This window comes from Chiloscyllium plagiosum, chromosome 1 (assembly GCF_004010195.1).
Source record: "Chiloscyllium plagiosum isolate BGI_BamShark_2017 chromosome 1, ASM401019v2, whole genome shotgun sequence".
Lineage (NCBI taxonomy): Eukaryota > Metazoa > Chordata > Chondrichthyes > Orectolobiformes > Hemiscylliidae > Chiloscyllium > Chiloscyllium plagiosum.
The window spans coordinates 140134918-140149413 of NC_057710.1; the positions used below are offsets into that span (position 1 = coordinate 140134918).

The 14496-nt window shown below is 40.0% G+C and overlaps 1 pseudogene; it reads left to right on the top strand.

Moving 5' to 3' along the window:
- The first annotated feature begins 584 nt into the window (after window positions 1–584).
- LOC122553974 lies at window positions 585–13280 on the top strand (annotated as a pseudogene).
- Window positions 13281–14496: the final 1216 nt, after the last annotated feature.

Genomic DNA, 14496 nt, shown 5'->3' on the forward strand with positions numbered 1-14496 from the left:
ATCTGCAGTTCTTTACGTTTGGAGTACTCGATCTTTGTTTAATTAGTTAAAAATCACACCAAACTAGGTTATAGTCCAACAGGTTTTATTTGGAAGTGCTGGCTTTCAGAGCGCTGCTCCTTCGTCAGGTGATTTTGGAGAATAAGATTGTAAGACACAGAATTTATAGCTGAAAATGTGTTGCTGGAAAAGTGCAGCAGGTCAGGCAGCATCCAAGGAGCAGGAGATTTCCAGCAACACATTTTCAGCTCTGATCTTCAGCATCTGCAGTCCGCACTTTATCCTCATAGAATTTATAGCAAAAGTTTACAGTGTGATGTAACTGAAATTGTATATTGTTTAATGAACTTTTGCAATACTTCGACAACAGTATGAAAGGATATGTCAGCAAAGCAGGTCGATCAAGCTAAGATGTAATTACCTACTTCAATGGTAGTAAGGATTTCAATGGCCTCCTGTTGACCAGTTCCGATATGAGCGCTGCTCGCCTTCTGCTATTGGCTACGGCCTGCCGTCTCGCGGTGCTTGTCCATCCGCTCGGCCAATCAACGGCTTGAGTTACCTTGCGAAGTTCCGCAGGCGGCCAATGGGCGGCGGAGTGTGTGCTAACAGCTGATGGCATGGAACAGCTGAGCGGTGCGGCCCGCGCTCTGGGAACAGCCCCTGGTGTCTGTGCTCGCGGTCCAGCGCCTGCAGCGATGAATATCACGGCTGGAGCTATCCTGAGCTCAGCCTACCTGGCTGTGCACTCTATGTTTCCTGCGAACCCGCTTCAGGGACCTTTCCATAGCGCTGAATACTTACATCAAGTTTCAGATTACAAGATGGGGCTCCCTACTTGTTGATGAACTCGTCTATTTCTTTTTCTGTCTGCCCGGGTTCATCTTTCAATGCATACCTTACATGCAGAAATATAAAATCCAGCAGGTAGGTGAAAGGGTTCGGGGGCGGTAGCAGACTGGACTATGATGTTTCTGTTATTGCACAACACTGCGCTCTTTCACTCCTTTTAAAGAGAGTTGGCCTTGTAATATTTATTCCCTTGGAAAGAAATTCTAATCGAAAGCAAATCAATAATACAATTATTTAAAGCCATTGAGAAAAAGACGTGTGATTGCTTTTTTTTATGGAATACAGGGAGAACTAGCCATCTGGATACTGGCTAGAACTGGCTCAAAGGAAGAAGACAAAGGGTGGTAGTAGAGGGTTGTTTTTCAGACTGGAGGCCTGTGACCAGTGGAGTGCCACAAGGATGGGTGCTGGGTTCTCTACTTTTTGTCACTTACATAAATGATTTGGATGCGAGCATAAGAGGTACAGTTAGTAAGTTTGCAGATGACACCAAAATTGGAGGTGTTGTGGACAGCGAAGAGGGTTACCTCAGATTACAACAGGATTTGGACCAGATGGGCCAATGGGCTGAGAAGTGGCAGATGGAGTTTAATTCAGATAAATGCGAGGTGCTGCATTTTGGGAAAGCAACTCTTAGCAGGACTTGTACACTTAATGGTAAGTTGTTGCTGAACAAAGAGACCTTGGAGTGCAGGTTCATAACTCCTTGAAAGTGGAGTCGCAGGTAGATAGGATAGTGAAGAAGGCGTTTGGTATGCTTTCCTTTATTGGTCAGAGTATTGAGTATAGGAGTTGGGAGGTCATGTTGCGGCTGTACAGGACATTGGTTAGGCCACTGTTGGAATACTGCGTGCAATTCTGGTCTCCTTCCTATCGGAAAGATGTTGTGAAACTTGAAAGGATTCAGAAAAGATTTACAAGGATGTTGCCAGGGTTGGAGGATTTGAGCTACAGGGAGAGGCTGAACAGGCTGGGGCTGTTTTCCCTGGAGCGTTAGAGGCTGAGGGGTGACCTTATAGAGGTTTACAAAATTGAGGGGTATGGATAGGATAAGTAGACAAAGTCTTTTCCCCGAGGTCGGGGAGTCCAGAACTAGAGGGCATAGGTTTAGGGTGAGAGGGGAAAGATATAAAAGAGACCTCATGGGCAACCTTTTCACGCAGAGGGTGGTACCTGTATGGAATGAGCTGCCAGTGGATGTGGTGGAGGCTGGTACAATCGCGACATTTAAGAGGCATCTGGATGGGTATATGAATAGGAAGGGTTTGGAGGGATATGGGCCGGATGCTGGCAGGTAGGATTAGATTGGGTTGGGATATCTGGTCGGCATGCCCGGGTTGGACCGAAGGTTCTGTTTCCATGCTGTACATCTCTATGACTCTATACATTTCTACTGCTTGTCGTTTTTATGCTACTGGGAAGATACTGGTGCGATGCAATTTGTATTATGCACGTTGTCTCCTATAAACCATCACACATATTGAAAATTATATAATTTTGGCTGCATGATTGAGTTCAGAGTAATTTTCTCATTCTTTCTATCAAGAAAAACTGGCTACAATTAGAGGTTGAGTTTTTGACTGGAAATTCTATAGTTCGAATATTTTAGTTGGGTCTGTTTTTATCCAATGTATGCAGGATTGTTTTCCTGACACAGTGTGTAAACAGGCCAATAAGGGGTGAGGCCACATTTAGATTTGGTACTCAGTAATGAACCTAGCCAGGTGTTAGATTTTGGAGGTAGGTGAGAACTTTGGTGATCGTGACCACAGTTTGGTTATGTTTACTTTAGTGATGGAAAGGGATAGGTATATAATGCAGGGCAAGAGTTATTGCTGGGGGAAAGGCAATTATAATGTGATTAGACAAGATTTAGAATGCACAGGATGGGGAAGAAAACTGCAGGGGATAGACACAATTGAAATGTGGAGTTTATTCAAGGAACAGAGACTGCATGTCCTTGATAAGTATCTATCTGTCAGGCATGGAGGAAGTAGTTGAGCAAGGGAGCCACGGTTTACTAGAGAAGTTGAATTTCTTATCAAGAGGAAGAAGGCGGCTTGTTAGGATGAGATGTGAAGGCTCAGTTAGGGCACTTGAGAGTTACATGTCAGTCAGGAAAGACCTAAAGAGAGAGCTAAGAGGAGCCACGAGGGGACATGAGAAGTTGTTAGCAGGTAGGATCAAGGAAAACCCTAAAGCTTTCTGTAAGTACATCAGGGAAAAAAAAGTAATTAGAGAAAGATTAGGGCCAATCAAGGATAGTAGTGGGGAAATTGTGCATGGAGTCTGAGGAGATAGGGGAAGTGCTAAATGAATATTTTTCATCACTATTTTTACTGGAAAAAGGAAATGTGGTTGAGGAGGATACTGAGATACAGGCTACTAGACTAGATGGGATTGATGTTCGCAAGGAGGTGGTGTTACCAATTCTGGAAAGTGTGAAAATAGATAAGTCCCATAGGATTCTCTGGGAAGCCAGGGAGGAGATTGTAGAGCCTTTGGTTTTGATCTTTATGTCATCATTGTCTAGAGGAATAGTGCTGGAAGACTGGAGGATGGCAAATATTGTTCCCTTGTTCCAGAAGGGGAGTAGAGACAACCCTGGTAATTACAGACCAGCGAGTGTTACTTTGGTTGTGGGTGAAGTGTTGGAAAAGCTTATGAGAGAGAGGATCTATAATCATCTAGAGAGGAATAAGTTGATTAGGGATAGTCAACAGAATTTTGTAATGGGCAGGTTGTGCCTCACAAACCTTATTGACTTTGAGATGATGACCAAACATGTGATTGAGGGTAAAGTGATTGTGGGGTATATGGATTTCTGTAAGGTGCTTGATAAGGTTTTCCATGGTAGGCTGTTGCACAAAATGCAGAGGCATGGGATTGAAGGTGATTTAGCGGTTTGGCTCAGAAATTGGCTAGCTGAAAGAAGACAGAAGATGGTTATTGATGGGAAATATTCATTCTGAAGTTCAGTTACTAGTGGTGTACTGCAAGCATCTGTTTTGGGTCTACTACTGTTTTTCATTTTTATAGATTACACATCTCTGGCAAACCTGGCCCAAAGTTACAAATGCTATCGCAGTTCCACAAGAGCCACACTGACTGCAGTAGATATTTTCTAATCCATGTGTTTAGAGATAGGTATTTCCTGCTCCTCGGATGCTGCCTGACTTGCTGTGCTTTTCCAGCACCACTCTGATCTAAACTCCGGTTTCCAGCATTTGCAGTCCTCACTTTTGCCTACGTCGTTTGACCAAGCAGAGTCAAATGCCTTGTTTAAATGCAAACAAACATTGGTCGTTTACTGGTGCACACAGTGGTACCTCACCACTGGAGCACCTCAATCAAAGTCCACTTGCCAACTAAATTGCACCTCCTCCTGTTCTGGCAAATGGAAAACAAAGATTTGACAAGTTGTTTTTTTTTCAGTAATAATCGAGTTCTGTACTCCCCAGTAACTACATACCTTTTTTAATATCACAAGAAAAATATAATTTAAAAATTTCTTCACAGAAGGACGTTTGAAATGAAGAGGTACTTAAGAAAGGAATTGCAAAGTCTGGGAGGCAAAAGGCGCAACCGCAAATAGTGGGTTGGAAAGCCCATGATGCACTTGGTGTGATTGAGCAAAGAAGCCAAATTTTCTCCTGGAAAGCACTTTGTTGAAGCAATTGGGTTCTTATGACAATCCAATCATTTGGTCACCATTACTGATTCCAGTTTTTTTTAAATTTAAGATTTTGTTTGAATAGCTGAATTTAAATTCCCCAGTTTCCAGGGTAGGATTTGAGCTTGCATTTCTGAGTTATTAGTTCAGCTCTCTGGTTTACTAGTCTAGTAATGTGGCAATCATTACTGTTACAGAGTCATAGAGATGTACAGCATGGAAACAGATCCTTTGGTCCAACCCGTCCATGCCAACCAGATATCCCAACCCAATTTAGACCCACCTGCCAGCGCCCGGCCCATATCCCTCCAAACCCTTCCTATTCATATACCCATCCAAATACCTTTTAAATGTTGCAATTGTACCAGCCTCCACCACATCCTCTGGCAGCTCATTCCATACACGTACCATCCTCTGCGTGAAAAAGTTGCCTCTTAGGTCTCTTTTATATCTTTCCCCTCTCACCCTAAAACTATGCCCTCTAGTTCTGGACTCCCCGACCCCAGGGAAAAGATTTTGTTTATTTATCCTATCCATGCCCCTCACAATTTTATAAACCTCTATAAGGTCACCCCTCTGATGCTCCAGGGAAAACACCCACAACATCCTCCAACCCTGGCAACATCCTTGTAAATCTTTTCTGAACCCTTTCAAGTTTCATAACATCTTTCCGATAGGAAGGTGACCAGAATTGAAAGCAATATTCCAACAGTGGCTTAAACAATGTCCTGTACAGCCGCAACATGACCTCCCAACTCCTGTACTCAATACTCTGACCAATAAAAGAACTTGCAGTAATTTTATACCTGCTGTAATATGGGATTCCAAATCTTGCACAGTACTCTTGATGAGATTCCAAATTAGTTTTATCCAACTATTCTGATTTTTAGGTCTGGTATTCCTTTCTAGATAGTGTTTTGTTTGTGTTATGTGTGGTCTTGTTAACTATAATGCTGCTATTATTCATTTTTTATTGTACTCCTAAATTCCTTATCTATCCTTTCACCTTCACCCACTGCCTCCCTCAACCCCACCAAAACACCATTTAATTTTCCAAGGAGCGTGTGACCCTACTTAACTACTAACATATAACATCTCAGATTCATAGACTCAGAGTTATACAGTACCGAAACAAACCCTACCGACCAACTTGTCTGTGCCAACTAGATATCCTAAACTGATCTAGTTCCATTTGCCAGTATTTGGTTCATATCTGTCTAAACCCTTCCTATGCACCTACCCATCATATTGAAATTAATTTATCATTTACATGTCCATTCTGCATGCTTATTAATATCATCTTCCTTGACTCCTGAAGTTGTGAATATGTCAGTAAGTGTTGGTGACATTTTGCTGTGGAGATCTGCACAGATGGGCTGTCTATTGTCCTTGCATACTCTTCCATGTTTAAAAATGTTGTAATGTGAAATCAAATAAACCATTAATGTGGACTGCATGTCACCAGTTGTAATAACTTCAGACATATGGCATCGAATTGCTGTAAACTCCATTAGCAATATCTTTGGACACTTTGTGGTGAGGATAATAACTCCATGTGTGAAGCTTTGTGTACTGTCTACGTTGTCAGATGCTATTTGTTACCTACTGTGCATTAGAACCTTTTTGCTATTAGGTTCAAGAGGTAAGCAATCATTAAAGATTGTTTTAATTTTTTTAATGTAAGTTTTTCTTCATGTAAGATTCTTTTGAGATTTAAATCACATCTACATCTGTTCCTTTCCTTTCCAGGACAAGCCAGAAACATGGGAACAACAATGGAAATGTTTCAAAGTGTTACTCTTCAATCATTTCTGTATCCAGTTACCAATGATTTGTGGCACTTATTATTTCACTGAGTACTTCAACATCCCTTACACCTGGGAGTCAATGCCAAGATGGTAGTATTGTACTTGCTGTACTTTTTGGGAGGCAGTTTGTTTTAATTGTCCAATTTCTATTTGTAGTTAAAATTGCTGTTTTACTAGAATGCTGACCTTATATCCACAGAACATCCAGAAGAGTTTTACAGCTAATTGAATATTGAATTGTATTAATTGTTGTAGTATGGGAAAATGTGGCAACCAATTAACACAGTTAGGACCAGAAACTGCAAGAAAATAATGCCAAGATTTTGTGTTTGAGTTATATTGATTGATGGATACATGTTGGCCATGACACTAGAAAGAAATGCCCAGCTCAGCTTTGAATGGTGACATACATTTTTTTGGATTGACAGAGAGGTAGCTAGGCCCTCCATTTAATCTCCCACCTGGCAAGCCAGTATGTGCAATGATATGTTCTGCTGTATGTCAGTGTTATTGCCTCTGGTATCTAGTGTGGAACATGAATCACCACCTCCTGGCTCAGATATTAGTGTGCCACTAGGGAGCAAAATATGGCGACTAGTTGTAAGTAAACCTGGTATTTTGAAGCACCTCAGAAAAAAGGTTAGGGAGGATCTTAATTTTTGTGGAAATAAGATGGATTGTTGGAAATAGTTTAAAAAAGTGACACAGTCACACCCTCTGAAAATAAATTTATTGAAAGTGTAAAGAAGAGTGCAAGGTGGTGAAATTGCAGATGGATTTTGTTCAGGTTAATTTAGTTTTTTTCGAAGAATGGGCTGCACTACAACTGAATGTACAGCATGAGAGCCATTTTCTGAAGTTAGTCACCTTGTATTCCAAACAATTATGGTTCACTCAGACTAAACACTTATGTATTATATTACATTTAAAAAATAATTTATAGAGTCAGTTGTACAGTACCAAAACAAACCCCACGGACCAACTTGTCTGTGCCAACCAGATATCCTAAACTGATTTAGTTCCATTTGCCACATTTGGTCCATATCTGTCTAAACCCTTCCTATGCACGTACCCATCATATTGAAATTAATTTATCATTTACATGTCCATTCTGCATGCTTATTAATATCATCTTCCTTGACTCCTGAAGTCGTGAATAAGGCAGTAAGTGTTGGTGACATTTTGCTGTGGAGATCTGCACATATGGGCTGTCTATTGTCCTTGCATACTTTTCACATTTTTACGTGTTGAAATGTGAAGTCAAATGGACCATTAATGTCGACTGCATGTCTCCAAGTTGTAATAATTGGTTTGGATTATATGAGGTTATCCTTACACCACAGTATTTGGCATATCATCAATTGTTACTTACAATTTGTTTTTACACAGTTCTTCTAAACGTTTGATTATTGTCTTTGGCTCTATCCATTTAAATTGACTGGAGAGTATGTTCCTAACTATATTCTGTGAATCTCCAGGTACGTGCTGCTGGCTCAGTGCCTTGGTTGTGCAGTTGTTGAGGATACCTGGCACTATTTCTTGCACAGATTGTTACATCACCGGAGAATCTACAAATATGTTCACAAGGTGCATCATGATTTTTCGGTTAGTTCCAAGCATACTGTTTTTATTTTCTGCAATTCTATGCTGTTTGATTTAAAGAGTTTACCAAAAGATGAGAGCAAACTCTCCTCTTAATATTCAGAATGTTCCCTGTAACTCTAGGGCTGCAATGAGACCTTTTCCAAAACTTTGGTTTTACTAATTTGAATTTGCGCAACTTCTTGCTCCATTTCATATGTTGGACTTCAATTTGCAAGATTTACGAATTGATGCTGGTTCATCAGTGCTTTGGCTAACTTTTTTAAATTCCTCAAATACATCAATGTATTGTCTGTTTTAAAGTATGTAATTCAATCCTTGGTACTGGGATCTTTGACAAGACAGAAAATTCTCTTTGCATTTTAGAAATTTCCTTTCCAATAATGGTTATCATTGATACAGCCTTTATTGATCATTCCTAGTTGCCCTTGAGAATTTAGTGAGCCATCTTTTTTTTTTAGACTTATGCTTTTGCAAATTGTGTGGAAAAAGTTAATTTTTCGAAGTGGCTGATTGTCTTTTCCAAACACTCCTCCTGCATTTGGTTCAAAATGCAACTAAACTAGTCTTTTGTTACATGGGGTATAACCATTCTTTCTAGCTTCCAACTATATCGTATTATTAATGTCACTAGTGATATTAGTTTTGCCAAACTGTGGAGGAACTGATTGGTTAGTGGTAATGAATTTGTCAGTTTCCAACATACACCAAAATGAGTCTTTGGTAACAATGCCAGTTCTTACATCTGTATAAGAAACGGAGCTGCTTTATTTAATCCTGATATTGCTACTGTGGAACTTCTTATCAAGAAGCTTCACTTTGAGGTTTTCTTTCATACAATTGCACTGAAGTTACATGCATCTTCCTAACTTGCAGAAAGCTGCAAAGAGCGTAAGAATTAGGAGCAGGAGTGGCCCATTTTAGCATTCTCCACCAATCAATAAGATCATGGCTGATCCAACTTTCACTCCGCTTCCCTCTCTACTCCCATAACATTTGACTCCATTGTCAATCGAGTAATATATGTAAAACAATTATACTTCAGATTATTTAACTTGACCTATCAATGCAAAATTACCAAGGCATGTGCAAAAATGTTTCAAGATATATCAGACTTTGTGACAATTTATGTGCATGTTCATACGTATGTGCTTCTCCAAGCACATACAACCACAGTAGTAAATATCAATTTGTGAAGCTTATTTCTTTTATTGTCCTGTTTGGATATATTCTAATACAGATGCATGGTGATCACATCATGGCTGGGACTTCAATGTGCCTCTCCTGATGTAGAGGTAGGGACACTACCACAGGAATATTAAAAGCCACATTATGTACAGAAATCAAATTGTTAGACAGAGGTAAATATACAAATAGATGAGCAAAACTTTGCAAGATCTGCCCTTGAGTCAAAAGGTGTTGCAGAACATTTCCTTGATTTTAAAGTTAGATATTGCATATCAGAGTGGAATTGCGTTAATGAGACAAATGATTCTTCTCATTTTCTTAGTACAGGTGCACAATCCTTTCTCCGAAATGCTCGGGACCAACTGGTTTTCAGAATTCAGAATTTTTCGAATTTCAGAATAAGTGACAGTTTGGTGAAATTTTTTTTTTAAAATTCCCAAAAGACAGACTTACTGTGAGTACAACAGGCCCTGAAACAGAATTGAGGCCTGCCAGTGCTGGGTCACACCCCCCACATTTCACATCTGAGTGACACACATTGAGTGGGTGTGGATTTGGGTTAACTGGTTGCACGCCAAACAACTTGTTAATGGGGGAAAAAAAAACGTTACACAAAAACCTTTGGACTTTGGAGCTTTTCGGATAAAAGGTTGTCTATCTGTACAAAAAATGTAAGTTTACCAAACTCTATCGATTTGAAATGTTTTCTTCTAGTCCCCGTTTGGCATGCAAGCTGAATATGCTCATCCACTGGAGACCATTCTCCTTGGAGCAGGCTTCTTCATTGGAATCATGATATTCTGTAACCACGTGATGCTGCTGTGGGCTTGGGTTACTTTTTGTCTACTGGAAACTATTGATGTCCACAGGTAGGTCTGAATATGTTGTGAGGTGAGACTGGTTTAGTTGATCAAAACAAAAACAGAAATTGCTGGAGAAGTTGAGCAGGTCTGGCATGCATCTGTGGGAAGAAAGCAGAGTTCATGTTTTGGGCCTGATGACTCTTCAGAACTGTTAGCAGCGATGAAAATGTGGTACTTATGCTGAAGACAAGCTTGCAGAGGGGGAGGTGAATGGGCTAATGGAGAATTCTTAGTTGGGAAAGAAGGTGGATGTTTCTGAGGCTCCCCTACAGAAGTCGTTGAAGGGTTACACTCCAAACGTTACACTTCTTCACCTCCCATTGCTGCCTGGCTTGCTGTGTTCTTCCAGCCTCCTGCTTGTTTACCTTGGATTCCAGCATCAGTCATTGTTTTGCCTCTCCCCTATAGGAGATGGCATTCTCAGAACAGATGCAACGGATTAACTGTGGTCAACAGGGCCCTTAGCCATGTTTGCCCATCTCCTGCATTTCTGCCCTGACCCATTCGCTTCCCTCCTACAACAATGATAGTGGTAGGCACTTACCACTCCACCAGCATCCACACACAAAGGATTGTAAGCCACTATTTGTCACCTCCAGCAGGATGTCATGACTAGATATCCACTTCCTCTCTCCTTCCTTGAGAGTGTTCCACAAGGATCGTTCCCTCTGGGACGTTCTGGTGAACTCCTCCATTCCCAAGGTAAAAACAATGACTGCAGATGCTGGAACCCAGATTCTGGATTAGAGTAGTGCTGGAAAAGCACATCAGTTCAGGCAGCATCCGAGGAGTAGGAAAATTGACGTTTCGGGCAAAAGCCCTTCATTCTCCATTCCCAACACCACTTCATGACCATCACGGCATTTTGCAGAAGGTGTAATGTCTGCCTGCTTACCTCCTCGCTCCTTATCATTCCAAAGCCCCAGCCACACCATGTAAGTGAAGTGGTAATTATTTAAACAGTATGTATTCATAACTCACGATGTGGTCACCTCTAAACTGGGAGACCAAACACAGGCCGGATGGCCACTTTGCAAAACCCCATTTTCTGCAAAGGTGACCTGAACTTCAAGTTGCCTGACACTTCAACACGCCACCATGTTCCTATGCTTTCGGAGGCCTGCTACAGTCTTCCAGCAATTTCTGTTTATGTTTCTGATTTTCCAGCATCTGTGGATCTTTGGTTTTCTTTGTTTTTGGCTATACAGTCAGTTCTTCTATAATGTGATGGTTGCATTCTGGTGCAGCCCCACATTATAGTAAAATCATGCTTTAGAAACCACGCTTAAAGTGTTGGTGATGTAATTACAGCCAACACATGTTTTAAAACTTTGTGGTTTTGAAACAGCGTCCCCAATTCATCAATTGTCTTACAGTGAATTTGCATTGAGAAACATTCATTGTAGCAGAACGGTGTATTATACTTGGTCACCTCGCTTAAGATGTGGATTGTAAGTAGCCAAGACTCAACATGAATACTTGTGGTACTCCACTAGCTGCACCTTGTCATCCTGAAAATGCCCTGTTCATTCCTACTGGGTTTGTTTTATGATAATTAATTGTGCACTATTCTCAATCTATGTTAATACGTTCCCCCAATTCCTTGAAACTATGGAAAAATCCTTTGCGTATTTTTTTAATGTGCTCTTTTCTTCAAAATTATGAACAATTTAAAATAATTTTCAATATTAACAATTGGCTTTGATCTTCGTCCGTTAGCAGTGCATGTTGAGAGGTTTGCAGCTATCGGACCGGTCAGGTAAGAGTTTGGGTTGATGTCTCCAGCGGTTGCAATAAATCTTTACCATACATTTGTTTTAGGACTGCTCCCAGCAGGTCAGAACCTTTCCTGATCAGCACTTAGCACCAACACCTCACTCTTTGTTCTCCATCTTTCTCACGTAGAGAGATGCACATAGACACATGTCCTCAAGCTGTTCCCGGTATAAGTGATTTGAAGGCACTGGGGTGATTGGTGGCTGTTGGTGTGGTTTAGCTTTAAGCAGGGTCATATTGCTACCATCAATTAAGAAATTAATTTGCCTGTCATTGAGCCCAAATGCATATCTCAAGGGGCCTATCTCCAGCTTGTAATGCCACAAAGGGGATTTGGCTGTGCTGAAAATGGACCATTACTAGGCTGTTGCACTAACTTTGCTGTTGGAGTCATTTCAAACTTGAGAAAGCAAATTCCTGTTGTCCCTTATAATTAAGCCAAGGTTAAACTACTTGATTCAGTTAATGATGAACATTGCCACTTTACAGCTGACTGCAAGATCTGGGCCATTTCATAGCTTTGTTTTGCAATACTGATACCTTTTATATGTTAATGACATTTTAACCACATCTTGCATTTCTTATCCCCAGTGGTTATGATATCCCTGTGAATCCATTGCATCTGATTCCATTTTATGCTGGAGCTCGATTTCATGATTTTCATCACATGAACTTTATTGGAAATTATGCTTCAACCTTTACCTACTGGGATAAAATCTTTGGAACAGACTCCCAGTTCCACGCGTACTGTGCAAAGTTTACCAGCAAAGAAAAGCTAGAAGATAAGATAAACTGAAGCCCAACAACTAAAACCTTCTCTAACTTTTCAGTTCAGGATAGAGGTGTTGACTTATTTGTCCTGGGTTTCTGCTAAGTATCCCCTCATCATCTCTTGCTATAAGGTAGGTTATTAGGCTGAGCTAAAATTTTTCATCAGCTGTGTTGCACTCTCAGTTTAAGTCTCTTGTGTCACTCAGGAATGTCTGAGATTTGGAAAGAGCAATTCCACCTCCTGAAATTCAAGGAGCTGACCCCTCTTCATACTTGACCGGCTATTATTGTTTTACAAATTCACCAAAACAAAATGTTTATATTATAACAGCAAATGGGACACAATTTGAATTGCCTTTTCAGTAACTTAAGCAGTGTGCATTGTGTTCCCACTATATAATACTGCATCGTCATGTGATGTAAAGCCTGTCCTTGTATCAGCAGTTGTATTGTTTTGGACCAGTTTGACTTATCATCATTTATAAATCTGATGAATACAGACACCAGCTTTCACAGATTTGTATATAATCCTTAAAAATCAGCCGTCTAGGTATGAGAGAAAACTCCCCTTAAAACTGGATTAATTTGCAGAAGCTTTTAGGTTTTGTCAATGTTCTGGGTGATTTCAATTTATTATATTTGATTTCTTGGTAAATATATATTGAGGCAGAATGGGCTGGGCTGTTTTCCCTGGAGCGTCAGAGGCTGAGGGATGACAATATAGAGGTTTATAAAATCATGAGGGGCATGGATAGATGAAAATAGACAAGGTCTTTTCCCTAGGGTAGAGGAGTCCAGAACTAGAGGGCACGGGTTTAGGGTGAGAGGGGAAAGATTTAAAAGGGACCAAAGGGGCAACTTTCCTTGCATAGGATGATATGTGTATGGAATGAGCTATCAAAGGAACTGGTGGAGGCTGGTCCAATTGCAACATTTAAAAGGCATCTGGATGGGTATATGGATAGGAAGGGTTTAGAGGGATATGGGTTGGGTGCTGGCAAATGGGGCTAGATTAATTCAGGATATCTGGTCAGCATTGATGAGTTGGACCAAAGGGTCTGTTTCTGTGCTGTACATCTGTGACTCTATGACTAAGATTTTCTTGACAGTATTTTAATATTAATGAACCTTGATTGCATTAAAACTCTTGATTACATCCCTAGACTTGATGAAATTGGTAAGTATTCATGTTCATATTTGCATCTAATAGTTTGGGGAAAAATAAATTGTTAAAGAAATATTTCATGAAGTTTGTTCAGTTTTTATTACCAATAAGTGGAAGAGTTTTCCTTTTGATGTACTTTTTGGTTTGGAAGGCATTATCTTCTGCAGTCTGCAAAGTGGAATACGTTATCTTCAGTAGTCTGTAAATTGGAATACATTACAAAAAGTATTATCTGTATTTTGGAATCAATTTCATTTATTTTTGTTTTAAAAGCAACTTGGCATTGAGTCAGGAATTTGTTCATTTTATTTGTTCTTGATGTGTTTGGTATTGTTTGCATTTATTATGCATTGATGTATAAGAAGAAACACAATAGATGAACAAACAGGAAATTTTAATTCTGCATTATAAATTGAGACTGATTTTGTGGAATAATAAAACACTGTACTAAAACCTTGTTTTACCGTACATATCCACTGCATAAATGGATTTTTTCTCCTGTTTCTATGACAACCAATATGAGCTAGTTCTTGTGTGGAATGATAAACAACAGATTAGAGAATTTACCACATGGGAATTGAATGTTGTATTGGTAGAAAATCTCACTTTTAACAATTGCTGTGGATATTTGAACAATGCCTTGATACAAATATATAACATTTCAACAGCTTTACAAATTCTCTAATCAGTCTGGGGTTAAGACTTTGTTTAATGAATGATAGCAAAGTGTGAGCACAGTTCACATCAGCACTTGTGTTGCCAATTTCACCGGATGTATGGTGAAAGAACGTATGGATC